A 19,515-nucleotide genomic window follows, 5' to 3' on the forward strand; every position below is an offset into this window, starting at 1 on the left:
AAGTAACATCCGAAAATGCTTCTTAAGAGATGCGAGGTCAAGGGCAGACGTAGCTTAGAAGCACCAAGTTAATTTACTTTTATTATTTTCAATGTAGAGTATAAATTTATGTATAAAAGTGTATATGAACTTATACTTTTAAAAATATGATGAGTTCAATACCAAAAACCTTAATGATTGAACCTATAAAGCTTAAATCCCGAATCCGCCTCTGTGCGAGGTAAAATTCAAACTAAATGACTAGTCTAAATCTCAGGAAAATTCAACAAATGTCACTTAAAAAAATCTATACTAGATGAGAAATAAGGGGGCAGTTGTAATAGAACTTACTGATCCTTTGGCCTAGTGATTAATTTCATACTAGCAGCATCAGTCTGGCAATTTTAGGATATAGCATCGATAGTTTTATTCTTCTTTTTTGGAAGCGTGAGTGGAGCACATGGCTGTGAATAAAAGATGCAAGAATTTATCCACTACTAACTTGTCGCCACATAAATTGAGTTGTTGTTGTTGATTAATATTTGCCATACTCACAGGAGATTTCCCAATCTGTCCAAGATTTTTGCGAAACTGTCGCTCACTATTAAATTGTTGCAATTAACGGAAATGGTGTCTCGAATATGAGATTGTGGGAAAAAGAAAATATAGGGATATACTACTACTATTTGTCAAATCTTCTCTTTTTTCACATTAGTAAAGATTAATTAGTGTATGGGGTTGTATCAAAAAAATAAAAAATTAGTGTATGGGGTGAAAATTCAGGCCTGCTAGATGTACCAACAGGGATGTGATACGTGGGAGTCCGGACTTATGGGAAGTCTAGCACTCATGGTATTGTAGTCAGTGGCCCTGGCCGGGACTACGAGATCGTGATAACCGGTGCCTCGAAGCAACGATGCTATCTCAAAGTGATTAAGGCCTTCGTGGACCGGTGGCGCAGTGGCACCGGCCCAACAGACCTTTTTCCTTTGACCCTGACCCGCACCAGCTGGAGCACATTCTTACCACAATCCTCTGACATCAGTCATTATCGAGCTTTCTGGTGAATCAAATACGCCTTTTCAACATTTCTTTTTGCACTGTTGAAGGGTTTTATCACGAAAAGGATTTTTGCTTGTTTTATATAGCTAACTTATCAATGAAACTAAAAACCATGTCCATTGCAACACAAGTAGCGGAGGCGGCTTAAACCCCAAGCCACTAAAGCGGCCGCTTTAGGCCTCACAAAATTAGAGGCTCTAAAAGTTACTCTTTTTATATGTAATTTAAATATTTATTGTACTTATTATGTGCTCTTTTTTTTTTGGTAGTTGATTGAGAAAATTCTAATGAAAGTGAAAAGGCAATTGAATCTGCACTTACTTTCTAGTTCTTCCCACTCCAACTTGAACAAATTTTATTTACAACTCTAACTTTGTAAAATATTTTATTTCAAGGCCTCTGTAGGTACGCTTCAAACTAATTAGATCGTAAAAAGTTATAGTTGATTTGTTTATCATCTTTGTAAAATAAAAATTCCCACATGATTGTTACTTTGGGAGGTAATGAGTTATATTGACGGTCATGTGAAAAAGAAAATCAAAATTAAACTTAATAAAATCTTATAAAAATTAGTATTGTTTCAACAAAGATTAAATAGGTTGGTTACATCGTCAAGATAAAATTGTATCTCAAAAAGTAAAAAGAATATAAACTTTAAACAAAATATCTAAAATTATTAAACAAGTTTAAGCTCCAGAAGGCTAGGTAATACCTGGGGTGGCTATTTATGATACTATGTAATTTGTGCGACCAGATGTCCATACAATATGCATGGGATTAGCCACTTCAATGGGATCTTTTATCCTCTCGATCTTTCGGCCTCCAACACCATTGAGCCGGCTCTGGCAAAAAGGTCTATCTCTCTCTCAGTGGTAGAGCTACCTTATAGGATTCGCGGAAAAAATACACTGTGTAACTAGGTAAAAAAATAAATTATATGTAAATATACTATGTATTAACTCTTCTTAATTTTTTGGTATATTTATTTTTATATATTTTGATACCCCTTAACGAAATTTCTAGCTCCGCCACTGCACTCTCTCGGTCTTTCGGTGTATGATCCTTGGAAGAAAGAACATTAATCAATACACAAAGTGGATTATTCTATTTCGTTGATACTCTAAACGTTATCTTGTTGTTCATTGCATTGTTTTTATCTGAAACTCTCATACAGTTTACACGGATCAAACTAGTTGAGTAAGGGTTTTGGATCTTCTTCGATTCACTTGCCTTTAACTCCTTAGTTTATCAAAACTACCGTTAAAGCGTGTAAACAATTAGATTCGGAGAATTTAATGGTTTCGTAATGTTTCTAACATGCATTGGCTTTTTACTTAGATAGTCGATTTTCAGCCAAGTTTAAATTTTTGATAGTTCAGAATATTATAACCCAAAATAATTTTCAACTGTTTTGATAATTGAAGACGTCCATTACCAGTAAAACGTCAGTTTCGCTTGGTCAAGGGGTAAGTAAACCTTTAGACATTAAACAAGTAAGGTATAAAACTTGAAGTGATTTATGTATGTAGTTGTTTAGCACTTACAAATATTACTTCTCGAAGGAGAGGCATAACATATTGTTTACCCGAAAAACGGATAGAGTTGAATTTATATGTAGTTCTAAGGATACGTGGTATGACTTGACACAAATCGGATAGTAAGTAGAAATCTATTAAATGTTGACTTGTAAAGAATGAAATACAAACCAATATCGAATTGGAAAGCGATTTTATGAACTAACAAGATGAATCAATGTATAAAGCTCACAAGAAGATAATCTCTACTGTATTTCTCTGTCAATAATAATATCTGAATATATGAGTGTATGTATGCCTAAATGTTCTCTCCCTTGCAGAAATAATAACTATCCCTCTTATAGTGGAGGGATCCTACTTTAGATATAATTAAAAATACATAGTGGGGATCCCATGATAAATTAATTTTTCCCTAATTTCCGCCGAGATTCTCTCCCTTAGTGCGGCTGTAACAGCTTTTGTCCCTTGGCTCAATCTTGATCGGACTTGGTATTGGTCGATTTCTAGGTTTAGAGCTCGGTATTGGCTCGAGCTCGATATTGGCTCGGGGCCCGATATTGACTTTGGCTCGGTATTGGTCGGTCTCTGGCTTTTAAGCTCGACAACACCGCCTCACATCATAGTTCGATTTGGAATTGAGCTCTGTATTGACTTCGAGCTTGGTACTTAATCGATACCCGAAACTTGAGCTTGGTAACCTGGCTTTGGATCTTATACCTGATATTATGAAAATGACCTTCGATCCATAATATTCCAATCTTGACTAACCATACGAAGGTCGAAACCGATTTTGACCGTATACAGATAGTCCCCTCGTTTCTCAGTAAGAATGTGGCGAAAAATGATATGATTTTCAAGCGGTATGACTCGATATACGCTGATGTTTGCATCGAGCCCGACCATGACGTACATGGTAGATGTCCCGTCGGTTCAATAACCAAGGCATTAAATGTATGTCAGACGATGGTCGGCCATTGCTGACATTGAACCGTCATTGCTAACCCTACAAATAGCTCCTCTTTTTATCATTTTATACTTTTACATCTTCAATTTTCAAATCTTCTAAGTTCTTTCTTGCGTCTTTTGAGTTCTTCATCTGTAAATCTGCGATTTTTACTGCAAAATCTCTCTTTAAAACACCAAACCTTCGTCATCTCCTTCTATCTTTAATCTTCAGATCCCAATGGCGAAAACGTCAAAAACCGTTCTTCAAAAAGAAAAAGCTTCTTCTTTGCGGCCCGCCGACGACAAAGCACCGGTGGAGCCACGACCGGAGGAGTGCGTTCCCGAGGGGTGTATTCTTACTTCCGATTTTAAGATCGATAAAGCCTCGTCGGTTCCTGGTCGAAATGAACAAGTATCAAGGTATATGTGCTCGATAACTGAGGGACACCTTGAATGGTTAAAGAAAGATTGTGACTGGGAGAACAAAGAGGTGATAATCCCGGCTCCCGAAGAAGATATTACTACCCATGTGAATGTATTTTTAAGTGTGTATACTTACCCTTTCACATTGGGCCCTCTTGACCCTATTGTCATCGATTTTTGCCGCCAATACCGAGTAACCCTGGGCCAAATCCATCCTTCTTTTTGGCGGATCGTTATTTTGATCCGCTTCTTCGTGAACAAAGTCGAGGGGATGCCTTTCACCCTCGACCACCTCATTAGGTTGTACAGCCCCCGCCTCTATCGAGGTGGGTTAATAAAACTCCAGCGCCGGGCTACCAAAGTGAATTTCTCGAGCATAGACAAGGACAAAGACCGGGGCTGGATGGGCAGGTTCGTTCGAGTAAAGACTTCGGACCTAATCCCGGCCGAGAAGATTCCATTTTCCGAGGAATGGAACATGAAGCGTAAGTATGATTCTACTGTTAGCTCCCATTGTTTTGCTCATTTGTTTCTTATCGATATCCTTTTCTGTGTTATAGCGGTTTCTTGGATGCCAGGTGCTATTCCTAACCTTAAGAGCTGGGTCGGGGACCTGGCTTTGACCTCCATATATGCCGAGCGCTCGTGGCGCGATTTGTCAAAGGACCGATAGGAGGCTAAAAATCATGGTGAGCCTATTCCCCATGCCTTCGATGATTCGAACGAAATGAATTTCTTATACTTAACTAATTATCTTGTGTTTAGGCTTGGGCAAAGATGCGGTCATGAGGTCCTCGTCTGGCGAGGAAGAGACTTCGGCCCCGGTTCCAAAATCGGCGAAGGATAACAAAAGAAAAAGGGCCTCTACCTCCGAGGATCCAAGACTTAAGACAAAGACGGCTCGTAAGCCCAGGAAGAGCACCATCCCTCTGACCGAAGAGTCAGTTCGGCGTCTGAGGGATGAAGAGGAAGAAGAAAACAACGGGTCTATACTGGTAGCCTGAGTGAAGAAAGACGCGAGGCTCCAAAGGCTATTGAATTGATGAAGGCCATAAAGATTCTATTTTTTGATGAGGGAGTCTCGGGAAGAGAATCGGTCGAAGTCCCCGAGTCATCGAGGATCGAGGCTTCCTCCCATCATAATGAGCCAATGGTGGATACGGCTGCGGGGGCTGGTCTTGAGGCCCCTCGAGATGGAGAGAACGCCCCAAATGATTCACTTAGGGCAATAGAAATTGGAGGCTCCCCGCTTCTCCCCTAGTTTTTCGAGGAAATGATTCGAGAGGCTCGGGCCTTGAAGACCCTTTATGTCGAAGGAGACCACGGAAGGAAAGATCCCTTTCATGATTATTTTACTGAGGTCGAAGATGCTATCGGCCTGAGCAATTTGGAAGTCTCGAGGAAGGACTTGGGTAAGGCATCAGGTCTTTTTAATGAAGTACATCGAGCTCTGAATCGGGTAAGCCTTAACTCTTAATTTGGTTGGTATTATTTGTGTTTGTTTTCCTCTTCTAACTTTTTTTCTATTTGTGTAGGCCTCTGCGCTTCATCGAGAAGTATGTTCTCGATCCCGAGCTGAGCTGAGTCGGTACAAGGCCGACCTCCGAACACTTACGGGGGAGAGAAATGCCATCAGACTTCTTTTGGGAGCAAAGAGAAGAGGACACCAAGGACCTCCGAGCCGAGTTGACCAAAGCTTGCTAAGATCAGACCGATTTGACCGAGCAGGTAATAAAAATCTTTAAAACTCATAGATTTGATTTGGGATCGGAGGCTAAAATTTCGATCTCGTAGCTGCAGCAAAAGCTCGAGATGATCGGGCAGCTCCGTGAGAAGGTCGATATAATAAAGGCAGAGACCTTGGGGTGGAAAGAAGGTATGGACCGCCTTATTGTAGAGAAAGAGGCTGCTCGAGCCCAATTATCATCGGCCGAAAGTCAACTTCAGGGCATAAAGGAGAGGAGCTCGGTTCAAGCAAGAACAATAGAGGAGCTCGAGGTTCGGTTGGCTTCCGAACTTGCCAAGGCCAATTCTGAAGCTTAAAAAGCAAAGGCCTAGGCGGATGCATTCGTGGTGGTCTATCGGGCCAAAGCCGAAGCCGCTCAAGTACAAGCGAGAGAGGCAGCCGAGACCGCTCAAACTCGAGCATATTAAGTTGCTGAACTTTCCAAATGCCAATCTCGTAGGGAAACCCTCGAGGAAATCCATGTCCGAGGTTTCGATCTTACTAAAGAGATAAAAAAAGGCTAAAGAGATTGAAGCCGATGCTAGAGCCCTGGCTTCCGATGATGATGACGATGACGAGAGAAAAAGTGGGTCTGAGAGCATTGAGGAGCTCTATGGAGAAGAGACTGCTCCCGAAGATAATCAGGAACCTTAGGGGTTTTTTATTTTTGATCTTTTTGTGTAGGGTCCTGATCGGACGTTGTAAATAATCTTCTATATATATAAAGATCTTTTCCTTTCCCGACTTGTCTCTGTTTTATTCTCTGCCTTGTGAAGATTTTTTTCATTCATGCCTTATAAAAGTTTTCATAAGTTCGAGGCCTTAGGCAGTTTGATCGAAGTCGGACCTTGTAGCCTTTATAACCGAGTGAGTGTTAGCTCGAGCTCGAAGTAAGAGTAGCCCTTAGGCTTAATATCCGAGTGAGTTTTTGCTCGAACTCGAAGTAATATAGCCCGTAGGCTTAGTAGTCGAGTGAGTGATTGCTCAAACTCAAAATAAGATAGCCCTTGGGCTTCGTAGATAGTCCCCGAGTGAGAATGGTTGCTCGAACTCGAGTTGGGTAGCCCTTAGGCTTAGTAGTCGAGTGAGTGATTGCTCGAACTCGAAGTAACATAGCCTGTAGGCTTTTAATAATCGAGTGAGTGATTGCTCGAACTCGAAATAAGATTAGCCCTTAGGCTTAGTAGTCGAGTGAGTGATTGCTCGAACTTGAAGTAAGAGTAGCCCTTAGGCTTAATAGACGAGTGAGTATTTGCTCGAACTCGAAGTAATGTTACCCGTAGGCTTAGTAGTCGAGTGAGTGATTGCTCGAACTCGAAATAAGATAGCCCTTGGGCTTCGTAGATAGTCCCCGAGTGAGAATGGTTACTCGAACTCGAGTTGGGGTAGCCCTTAGGCTTTTATAGTCGAGTGTTGCTCGAACTCGAAATGATGTAGCCCGTGGGCTTTATGGTCGAGTGAGTGATTGCTCAAACTCGAAATAAGATTAGCCCTTAGGCTTAGTAGTCGAGTGAGTGTTTACTCGAACTCAATATAAGGTAGCCCTTGGGCTTTAGGCTTAGTAGTCGAGTGAGTGTTTACTCGAACTTGAAATAAGGTAGCCCTTGGGCTTTGTAGATAGTCCCCGAGTGAGAATGGTTGCTCGAACTCGACTTGGGGTAGCCCTTAGGCTTTATAGTCGACTGTTGCTCGAACTCAAAGTGATATAGTCCGTGGGCTTTATGGTCGAGTGAGTGATTGCTCGAACTCGAAATAAGATTAGCCCTTAGGCTTAGTAGTCGAATGAGTGTTTACTCGAACTCGGAATAAGGTAGCTCTTGGGCTTTACAGATAGTCCCCGAGTGAGAATGGTTGCTCGAACTCAAAATACGAGTAGACCTTAGGCTTAATAGTCGAGTGAGTGTTTGTTCGAACTCGAATTAATATAGCCCGTAGGCTTAATAGTTGAGTGAGTGATTGCTCGAACTTGAAATAAGATAGCCCTTGGGCTTCGTTGATAGTCCCCGAGTGAGAATGGCTGCTCGAACTCGAGTTGGGGTAGCCCTAAGGCTTTTATCGTCGAGTGTTGCTCGAACTCGAAGTGATGTAGCCTATGGGCTTTATGTTCGAGTGAGTGATTGCTCGAACTCAAAATAAGATTAGCCTTTAGGCTTAGTAGTCGAGTGAGTGTTTACTCGAACTCGAAATAAGGGGGCCCTTGGGCTTTGCAGATAGTCCCTGAGTGAGAATGGTTGCTCGAACTCGAGTTGGGTAGCCCTTAGGCATTTATAGTCGAGTGTTGCTCGAACTCGAAGTGACGTAGCCCATGGCTTTATGTGGGGCTTGATCTCGTTGATTTTTCGGTTTGGCAATCCTCGTTTTATGGGGTAATGGTCGGTCATTGAGCCTGTTTGCATAATAGATCACGAAATAGGGTATGGATTCTGAGATACGAGATATCGGTAAAGGAGAATTTTCTCTTTGCCATTATACATGTTTTTATGCTTTTGGATCGAACTAACTACACGAGCATGGTTCATTTTGACCATTTGACTCTTACAATATTTCCTATCGAAACCCTGTTGTCGTGAAGTAACTTCTTTGCATCGAACTTGATATAACTTGATATATTCGGCGGTAATGCCCCCCAGTATTCGAGGTTGATTGTAAAGAGGCCTTGGATACTGTCGAATTGTTCTAAGTTAGCACGATCAATGGTTTCCTCATTAAAAACCTTGCCAAAAAACTCATTTGGGATAAAGCCGGTCTAAGGAAAAAAGAGTGCAACGCATGCTTTCAGGTCTGAAGGCTTCGGATTGACTAATCCATCCCTGTTCCTGGTCGAACTCCTGCAAGGGCTAGTTTCAAAATATAAATGAACATGGGGGGGGGGGGTCATACCTTAGCAGTAGTATCGTTTTAGGTGCGACACATTTTAATTGCTTGGTAGTTTTTTGCCGTTTATCACGCCGAGCTTGTTGGATCCTTTACCGACGATGTCACGACCCAATTCCATTATAGGCCATGATGGTGCCAACACCATTGTTAGGCAAGCCAACACTGATCAACTAGTGATTTTCCGCTTAGATAAATTTGTAAACGATAGCTTTGTCCTTATTTTTAAAAACAAAATTAGGATTTTTCAATTTGAACATAAATAAATGGAAGCAATTAGTGCTAATCGAAATCATATGAGATAACCAAAATCATAAGTCTACTAGTGTGTGTGCCAAGACATGGTGTCACAAGTATGTGGGCAATCTAGTAGAATATACAAAATGATGCTAGCCTACTGTCTGAAAGGAAATAGACAGAAAATAAAAGAACATAAGAGAGACTCCAGCTGCTGTAGAACGGCTCAAAAGGGCAGCTCACCGGGAAGTCTCGAGCTGGGAAATTAGTCTACGTGCCGGACTGGTGGCCAGATGCACCTGCCTCAAATCCTGTACAATCAAGTACAGAAGTGTAGCATGAGTACATAAAAAAAGATATGTACCCAGTAAGTATCTAGCCTAACCTCGAAGAAGTAGTGACGAGGGGTCGACTTTGACACTCACTAGGGCCAACAATATAATAATATGTGATTCTAAATAAGCATGATACACAGAACTAATAATAAACTTAAAATAAGAAATAACTGTACAATTCTTTCATCATATCTAAGAAACCAAAATACTTCTTTCATTTTTAAACAAATGATCTCTAAAACAGTAAATTTATACCAATTGTAAAAAGGGGCTTCCACTGTTATTATCACACACAAATTCCGCCGAGGAAGTTCGGCCCGATCCAACATAAAAATGCAAACTGTGCACTATCGAGGGTCGAACGGCGTGAACCATAGATGCATCTATTAACCTGCCGAGGCGAACGGCCCGCTCCCATGAGAGTAGTGGAAATAGTCACCCCTCTCGCGGAATATACTTACGATGCGGTTAAATATAAATATAACAATTTTTTTCTCAATTCTTTTCAAAATATTAATTTACTTGAAACCTTTGAAATCTTGAAATCCTCAACTTAGTTCCATTCAATGCAAATAAACAATTATGTTTAGATAACGGTACCCACCAAAGCATGGTGTAAGCCTAGAATGACCCGACATAACCAGAATAGTAGCTACGTACGGACTCTCGTCACTTCGTGCGTACGTAGCCCCCACAAATAATCATATTTAATTAAGTTCACCTATGGGCAAATTTCCCTTTTACAAGGTTAGAAAAGAGACTTACCTCACTTTAAGTCCTACTTTCCGGTCCAAGCTTATGCCCAAACCCTCAATTTGGTGCCGAGAAATCCAAAACTATTCAAATAGTGTAGAAACTAATCAATATAGGCTTAAAAGTTCGTATCCGTACTATTTAGGTAATTTTCCAACTCTAAATGCAAGATTCCTAAAATTCACCCCGGGCCCATGCGCCCGGATTCCGGAAATTTTTAAAGAAAGTTGTTACCCATAACCTTAGAAACATAAATATGTGATTTTCATTAAGTTCCATAACCATTTTCGTGGTAAAAATCTCATTCTTGTCAAACCCTAGGTTTTTCATCTAACCCATGATTTCTATTAATTTTCATGTTGAAATCTACCCAAAATCTACGTATTGAACTCACGATAGGTAGAAATTACTTACCTCCAAAATCTAGGTGGAAATCCCTCTCAAGAAGCTCTAATAATCACCTAAAGAGTGAGAGAAAATGAGTGAAAATTGCTTAAGTCCCGTATTAATTGAACCTCACTGCCCCAGCGATTTTCGCCAATGCGGTGCATAGGCCGCACCTGCGGATCCGCTTTTGCGGAGTTGGCTGGGTCGGCTGGGGCTGCATCTGCGGAAGGGCTCCCGCTTCTACGTAGAAGGAGCTGCATCTGCGGAACCTGGCTGGCCATCCTTGGATCAAATCTGCGGGGACTTGGCTCGCACCTGCGAGCTCGCACCTGAGGCTAGCCAACAGCAGGTGTGGTTATGAAAGATCTGGTGCACTCAGCTGCAGTTCCAAATTCTCAACTTAGTTCGAGCCTCGTCCGATTGGCACTCGGGGCCCCCGGGGCCCCGCTCAAATATATCAACAAGTTTGGAATCACAAAACGGACTCGCTCGAACTCACGGAATGCCCGAAACAACATTAAAACTAAGAATCACACCCTAAAACCGATTGAATCAAACTTAAGAACTTCAAGTTCTTCAATTTACTTCCAAAGCAACGAAACGTACTTATACTACTCGGAATGACACCAAATTTTGTGTGCAAGTCTTAAATGATATTATGAAACTATTCCCGGTCTCGAAATTTCATTCGGTGCCTGAGTTTGGCTCTGCAACTAGGCTATTGCTACTTGTTGAGCCTGCAGCATCTCGAAGATCATACGCAAACTGATTCCGTTTTCCTCAGCATTTTGGGTATTTGGAAATGCAAACCGAGTTCCACCATGAATGCTATTTTCAGGGTCGGAACGTTGGTTCGCCTCGATGGCCGCATGTTAATTGACGTCTATTAGCTCTTTGACCGGAGCTCCAACAGAATCGACGAGTGGCCTTCCGCCCCCGGGTGTTGAGTTGTTATTCTCATCTTGAAAGCCAACTTCGTTGTCGATAGGTAGAGCCATTAATTGAGAATTCATCGTTTTCAATCTGAAATCAAAGACACTTCTAAGATCAAGTGTAAAATGATGTGTTATGTGGAGATTCGTACCAAACAACCATTGTTATCCTTAGCCCCACGGTGGGCGCCAAACTATTTATCCGAAAAATGGATAGAGTTGAATTTATACGTTGTTCTAAGGATACGTGGTACGACTTGACACAAATCAGATAGTAAGTATAAATCTATTCAATATTGACTTGCAAATAATGAAATACAAACCAATATCGAATTGGAAAGCGATTTTATGAACTAGCAAGATGAATCAATGTATAGAGCTCACAAGAGGATAATCTCTACTGTATTTCTCTATCAATAGTAATATCTGAATATAAGAGTGTATGTATGTCTGAATGTTCTCTCCTTTGCAGAAATAATAACTATCCCTCTTATAGTGTAGGGATACTACTTTAGATATAATTAAAAATACATAATGGGGATCCCATGATAGATTAGTTTTTCCCTAATTTTCGCCGAGATTCTCTCCCTTAGTGCGGCTGTAACGGCTTTTGTCTCTTGGCTCGATCTTGATCGGACTTGATATTGATCGATTTCCAGGTTTAGAGCTCGGTATTGGCGCGAACTCGATATTGGCTTGGGGCCCGGTATTGACTTTGGCTCGGTATTGGTCGGTCTCTGGCTTTTAAGCTCGACAACACTATCTCACATCATAGTTCGATTTGGAATCGAGCTCTTTATTGACTTCGAGCTTGGTACTTAATCGGTCCCCGAAACTTGAGCTTGGTAACCTCGCTTTGGATCTTATACCCGATATTACAAAGATGACCTTCGATCCATTATGTTCCAATCTTGACTAATCATACGAAGGTCGAAACCGGTTTTGACCGTATACACATATATATAATTGAACAACAACTAGAACAAATGATTATTAAAATATATAAGCAAAGTGATGTTGTATTTGTCCATTATATCTCAAAATTAAAAACTAAAAATGGAGAGTTATAATAATATATACAAATGAAAATGAGAGGATTCCAATCTGTCAAAGATACAGGGGATCTTAATTTTTCACTAAATTTAGGTGCAATTTGCAGAAATCAAGAATTTATTCTCCACTTCCCTGACCTAAGATAAGGTGTATGACAAACGCAGAACAAAGGGAAATGTTAATCAAAGCTCTTAGCATATTCCCGGTTTCCGGCGTCCCCATTTGACTGGCATGTAGCTTAAAAATATTATATTGGTCAAACTTAATAGTGTCTTAGTGGTCAGAATGAAATTAAAAAAATAGTTGTTATAAGCTTTTTGATAAAGCAAATATCACTTAAATAATCTAAATTTTTTAAAATTATACAAAATAAAATTACAAATGATTGATATCAAATAATTTAGGGTGCATTTATTAGATTAGGATAAAGTTACAATCTATCCGTCCCTAAAGTGGATTTCTCTTCTGTCTGGATCCCACTTTCTTGACTCAGTTAAATCCTTGGGCCTGTCATTAGTTTTGAGAGTGCTGGATAGGGCAATTTGCACAAATAGGATCATTTAGTGCCACCATTTAAATTTTGATCTCATTAAAAAAAGTATTGGCAAAATAAACTCGTGTCAAAATTTTAAATCACGTCGCTAGAATTTTGAAGTACACGGCTAGAATTTTAAAGCATGCTGCCACAATTTGAAGCACATTGCCACAATTTTGAAGCATGCTACCAAAAATTTCTGGTGCTTCAAAATTTTAGCGCGAGACTAATTTTTTTAAAATTTTCTTAATCAGATCAAAATATAAATAGTTGTTCTAAAGAAGTCCATTTTGTGCTGGATATGCTCTTTCGTGGCAGCTACGACTAGTAGGATAATAATATTGGACTGTGGCCCAAAAAGACAAATCGTCTCACCTTCTTTTCGAGATCCAATGTTAGCAGCCCATATTAGCTATAAACTTAAAATAAAGGGACTTTTACCTTCCTATACACTATTTGAAACTTTATTACCCTCCCTACTCAAGTTTCAATTTAATTACATAGGCATATGCAATTTACCAATTATATACATATTAGGAATTAAATGAGTATCATTTTATATTAGGAATTGAATAAGGAATCAATTACTTCACATCCTTATTCTCTCCCTCCTGCGCTCATTCTCTCTCTCCGTCTCTCTCTCTCTCTCTCTCTCTCTCTCTCTCTCTCTCTCTGTCTTTCTCTGTCTCTCGATCTCTCATTCTCTGTTCTTTCCCCAATTTTTCTTCCTCTGATGTTCTCTATTTTTTATCCTTTCATGTTGTATATATTTTTAATGGAATTCATCAATGGATTTCAATTATTTTACTATAGAGTTTTAACTTAGCAATTTTCTTTCATGTTGAACAATTGTTGTTCAAATTGAAATTGGCAATTAATAAATTTTGAAGGTGTTTGACTCTCTACCATTTGACAGCCATTAAAAAGCTTTGAAGCTTTGAATTCGAATTTGGATTTTTAAAAACTATTATTTGTTTGGATTGGGTGTTGTTGCAAATAATTGGGAATATTGTTTGGAGTTTATATCTCAATTTTGAGGGTGTTTGGTGAAGCTTAGACTTGATTTTGGCTGAATTTCAAATTGAAACTCGAAGAAGAAGAAGAAGAACACATAACATACCATATACTTACGAAATTGTAGTAAAGTTATAGTATAATTGTATGTAAATTGTATTCTTTTGTAGTTATATATTTTTTATTATTTGAATGTTGTATGAAAGTTGAAAAATAGTTGTATAATGTATGAATCGTTGTATAAAATTTATATTTAAGTTATCAATACTATCTTTTTTACATAAAGTTATATGTATAAAAATTGTATTAAGAGAGAAAGTTTTTATTGAAATTTTAGAGAGGAAGAAGCATACACCACATATAAAATATATACAAATCAGATACAAAATATATACAAAAGACATATTATATAATATTTGTATGAAAATTGTATTTAAGTTTTATGATGTTGTAGTTGTATTTAAATGGGTAAGACGGATGTATGAAAGTTATAGATAAGTTGTATATTGTATAATTAGTTGTATGAAATTTATTTTTATTATGTATCTTGTTGTAGATATATCAAAATTTGTATTACATTTGTATGAAATTTATGTTTAATTTGTATGATGTTGTACAATGCATTATTCTTTTCTTGAAATAGGATGTGTTGATTAAAGGGATTGATTTTTGTAAATTGGGGCTTGTGTTTTCATGAAAGAAGTCCCCACTGAATAGGTTGTGTTTTAGTTTTCTTTTATTTCTTTTTCTTATTAACCTTGTGCCTACTTTTGCTCCAGCTTATAGATGTCAGTTGATTTCTTTTTTTGGTAAATTAAGAGGGTCCTCCTTTTATGACCTGTTTGCCATCAAATATTTTCTTATGAGAAGCATAATATGATGTCTGTATTTTATTGTAACGACCCGACCTGTCGTTTTGAGAGTTATAGCCCCGATCTCCTAGTTACTGCTTTCCCCGTATCTTTTTTTGGCTTATGTGACTTGCCGGGAGGCTTTGATTGTGTTTTCGAAGTGTTTTGGGATACTTAGTCCCTAAATGGAAGCTTAAGCCTTAGGATTTTTTACTGTAGTTGGAACTGTATGGAGACGACTCCGGAATAGAGTTTTGTCGGTTCCGTTAGCTCCTTTGGGTGATTCTGGACTTAGGAGCGTATCCGGACTGTGAATTGGAGGTCCGTAGCTGATTTAGGCTTGAATTGGCAAAAGTCAAATTTTTGGAGATTTTGACCGGTAGTGGACTTTTTGATATCGGGGTCAGATTCTGATTCCGAAAGTTGGAGTAGGTCCGTAAGGCTGAATATGACCTGTGTGAACATTTTGAGGTCAATCGGACGTGATTTGACAGGTTTCGGCAACGATTTTAGAAGTTTGAAGTTTCAAAGTTCATTAAGTTTGAATCGGAGGGTGATTCATATTTTTAGCATTGTTTGATGTAATTTGAGGGCTCGACTAAGTTCGTATGGTGTTTTAAGACTTGTTGGTATGTTTGATTGGGGTCCCGGGGGCTTCGGGTGTGTTTCTGGTGCTTAACGGATTGAAATTGGACTTAAGCAAAAGGCTGAAGTTTCTTGGTTTTCAGGTCCCGATTTGGATTCCAAGAGTTTGATCAGCTTCGTAACAATATTTATGACTTATGTACAAAATTCGAAGTTATTTCAAGGTGCGTAGGCACGTATTTCGTTAGTTTTTGAAAATAAAATAAAATAAAAGGTTTGATTTTATAAAGTTTGAATTTTTAAAGTTTAACCGGAGTTTGACTTTTAAGCAAACGACTCCGGAATGGAATTTTGATGATGTTAATAGCTTCGTATGGTGATTTTGGACTTAGGAGTGTGTCCGAATATTTATTTGAAAGTTCGTAATTGATTTTGGCTTGAAATGGCGAAAGTTGGAAAATAGAAGATTTTTAGAGAGTTTGATCGGGAGTTGACTTTATTGATATAAGGGTCGAAATTCGATTCCGGAAATTGGAACAGTTCCATTATGTCAGTTAGGACTCATGTGCAAAATTTGGGGTCATTCCGGATTAATTTGATATGTTTCGGCATAAGTTATAGAATTTAGAAATTTCATAAACTCGTAAGTTTGATTCAAGGTGCGATTCCTAGTTTCGGTATTGTTTGATGTAATTTGAGGTCTCGAATAAGTTCATATCGTATTTTAGGACTTGTTGGAATATTTGGTTGGGGTCCCGGGGGCCTAGAGTGTATTTCGGGTGTGTTTCGTGTGCGTTTCGGAACATTTTGAGCTACTTTGGATGTTGGTTTTCTGATGTCTGGTGTTGTTCTTCGCGTTCGCGAAGAGACTCTCGTGTTCGCGAAGAAGGAATTCCTGCTGTCTGTCACCCGACTTCAAAAGCTCATATCTTGCAATCTATAAAGAATTTGGAGATGATCCAAAAGAAATGTTATAGCCATTTGTGTCTAGTTTTCATAAATGTAAACTGTTTGGCATTTGGAGTTGTGTACAAAAAGTTATGGTGGATACACTACAGGCTGTCTGGGAAGAGTTTAGAAAGCGTGAAGAAGAAATTTCTGCTGCACAGGGCTGATTTTGGAAGCTTATAACTCGAAATCTATAAGTAATTGGGAGATGAGAAAAACATGAAAGTTTTAGCCTTTGATGTCTAGTTTTCAAAAAGGTAAACCATTTGTCATTTGGAGTTTTGTACAAAAAGTTATGACCATTTTACTAGATATTGTCTGAGTAGAGTTTGGAAATGGCCGTGGAAGGATTTGTTCATCGCGAACACGAGGGGAGGGTCGCAAACACGAAGAACAAACCCCTGGGCAGCAGAATAAAGTCCAAAAATGGGACTTCGTCTCATTCTTCCATTTTTGGACGAAGAAAGCTTGGGTGATGCGATTGTTCGAGGGTTTTTCAAGGAAAACATTAGGGTAAGAATTCCTAACTCGATTTTGGTTAAATACATGAATCTATTGTTGTTTTTATCAGGAAATTAGTAAATTTGGTTGAAAATGGTAGAAATTTTCTATACTTTAAATTGAGGATTTGGAGGTCGATTCGTTATCGAAATTTGATAAAATTGGTATGGTTGAACTCGTATCGAATTGGTATTCGGAATTCGTGAAAATTTTGTCGGGTGTCAAGAGGCGAGCCCAGCGTTGAATTTTTAGAATAAAATTTTAAGTTGTCGTTTTATTATCCGGAATTGTTTCTGATGAATTTTAATGAAGTTATACAATCAATTTGGATAGATTTGAACTGTCCGAAGGTCAATTCAAGCAAGAAGGCTATTTTGGAATATCAGCTTAACTTCAAAATAGTAAGTATCTTGCCTAACCTTGAGTGGGGGAATTGCCCCTTAGGCATTGAGTCTTATGTGAAAATTGTTTAATTAAAAACCATGTACGCGAGATGACGAGTACGTACTTGGTTTATATGTGCAAATTATATCGGTTGAAATTCGTAGACGCCCTTATGTATTAAATTGAAAAATTGCTGGAACTTAGTAAATCCTTGATTTGTCATGCCTCACTCATTGTTTGTCGAGTTTGTATTTTATATGATAAATTAGTGTGATTGCCACTTGGATTTCTATGTAAATTCCATGTGTTTGTTGATTTGATATTTCTTGGAATTAATTTCATTATGGATTTTTGTCACGACCCAAAATCTCACCCGTCGTGATGGCGCCTATCACAATACTAGGCAAGCCGACAATCCCAATAAAACACCATATCTTTTAAGTTTGAAAACATAATATCTAAATTTAGCGGAAGAAAAAAAAACTCAGAAATGCATATATAAACACTCCCAAAACCCGGTGTCACTGAGTACATGAGCATCTAATATGAATACAAGTCTGGAAAATACGGTCCATAATAGTCTGAGACCAAATGCAGTAAATAAGGAGATAGGGAAGGAGAGGCAAGGTCTGTGAAATACGGCAGCTACCTCTGAATCTCCGGAAAAGTCGACTGTGTGAGAGAATCAACACCCGCTATGACCGGGAACACCTGGATCTGCACACGAAGTGCAGGGTATAGTATGAGTACAACCAACTCAGTAAGTAACAATAATAAATAAGGAATTCAAGATAGTGACGAGCTACACAGTTATAGTTCACTTTCAGTAATTCCAGCAAAGAATAGACATGCTTTCAAATCTAGCAGTTTAAGTCAAATCAATTTTATATAGTTCAAGTTCGTGTAATTTGGATGTTAAATCTTTCAGAGTATTTCACAATAATGATAGATAGCAACTAAGTGCAACAAAAAATGAAAAGCAAGTACAGCTTCTCAGGGTAATAGTCACTCAACCACTCGGCTCTTAGCCCTCAGCACTCACACTCAATGGGTACCCGCGCTCACTAGGGGTGTTTAGACTATGGAGGGGCTCCTACAGCCCAAGTGCTATAATCTGCACGGACAACTCACGTGCCATAGTATAAATATCTGAATCTGCATGGACAACTCATGTGCTGCACGGACAACTCACGTGATATAATATAATATCTCACAATCAGCCCCTCGTCCTCACTCAGTCACAAATCTCTCCAGTCTCTCGGGCTCTCAATAATCCTGAAATCAGCCCAAACAATAATGATATGATGCATCAATAATGAACAACAGAGACTGAGACAACATAAACAAGTAAACTGTGATTGAGTACAAAACAACAATTACGCAGGTAGTTCAACATGTACACGACCTCTGTGGGTCCTAACAGTACTAACATATATCCTAAACATGGTTTCTAATATTACTTACAGTCAAATTCCACAACACATAGAGAGCACATAGCTAACAACAAATTATTCAACTTTACAGTTTTCACGGGACGGACCAAGTCACAATCCCCTTGGTGCACGCCCATACGCCCGTCACCTCCAAAGTAATCACATAATACCAAAATCCGGGGTTCCATACCCTCAGGACCAGATTTATAACTGTTACTTACCTCAGAGTGTGAAATTCTTTACTCTGTTATGCCCTTACCTCTCAAATCGGCCTTTGAATGCCTCAAATCTAGTCACAATCAGTACGAGATAATCAATATTGGCTAAAAGGATCAATTCCACAAGAAACTACTGAAATCTAGCCCAAACTCCGAAATCGGCTTTAACCCGGCCCCCTGGCCCACGTCTCGAAATACGACAAAAATCACAAAACCCGAAAGTCCATTCACTCACAAGTCTAGCCATACCATATTCATCAAAATCCGACATCATTTTCCCCTCCAAATCCCCAAAATCCACTCTCAATTTCTCAAGCCCTAATCTCCCAATTTCACCTCAACCTACACAATCTAGGTAGGAAAATCAACGGGGAAACAAGATTTATGATCAAAATCAAGCACAAGAAGCTTACCTCAGAATTCCCCTCGAAAATCCTCTTCAAAATCACCTAAGCCCGAGTCCAAAATGTTACAAATGGTAAAAAACCTCGAAGTCCCGTTTTTATTTGTTTAGCCCAGAATTTTTTCACTTGCGGCTGCATTTCCGCATCTGCGGGCCAAGCTCCGCTTATGCGGAGAATCACTTAAACGCAGTCCGCCCTCCTACGACCAAGGAACCGCATCTGCGATCATCGCAGGTGCGGAATTATCATCGCGCCCGCGGACACAACACGCACCTGCTCTCGATTCCACGCTTCTGCGGCCATCGCAAGTGCGGCAAATCCTTCGCGCCTGCGCACTCTGTCCAACCTTCTCTCTTTCGCTTTTGCGCCCAAATACCCGCTTCTGCGGGTTCGCACCTGTG

This window comes from Nicotiana tabacum, chromosome 17, assembly GCF_000715075.1.
Source record: "Nicotiana tabacum cultivar K326 chromosome 17, ASM71507v2, whole genome shotgun sequence".
Taxonomy (NCBI): Eukaryota; Viridiplantae; Streptophyta; class Magnoliopsida; order Solanales; family Solanaceae; genus Nicotiana; species Nicotiana tabacum.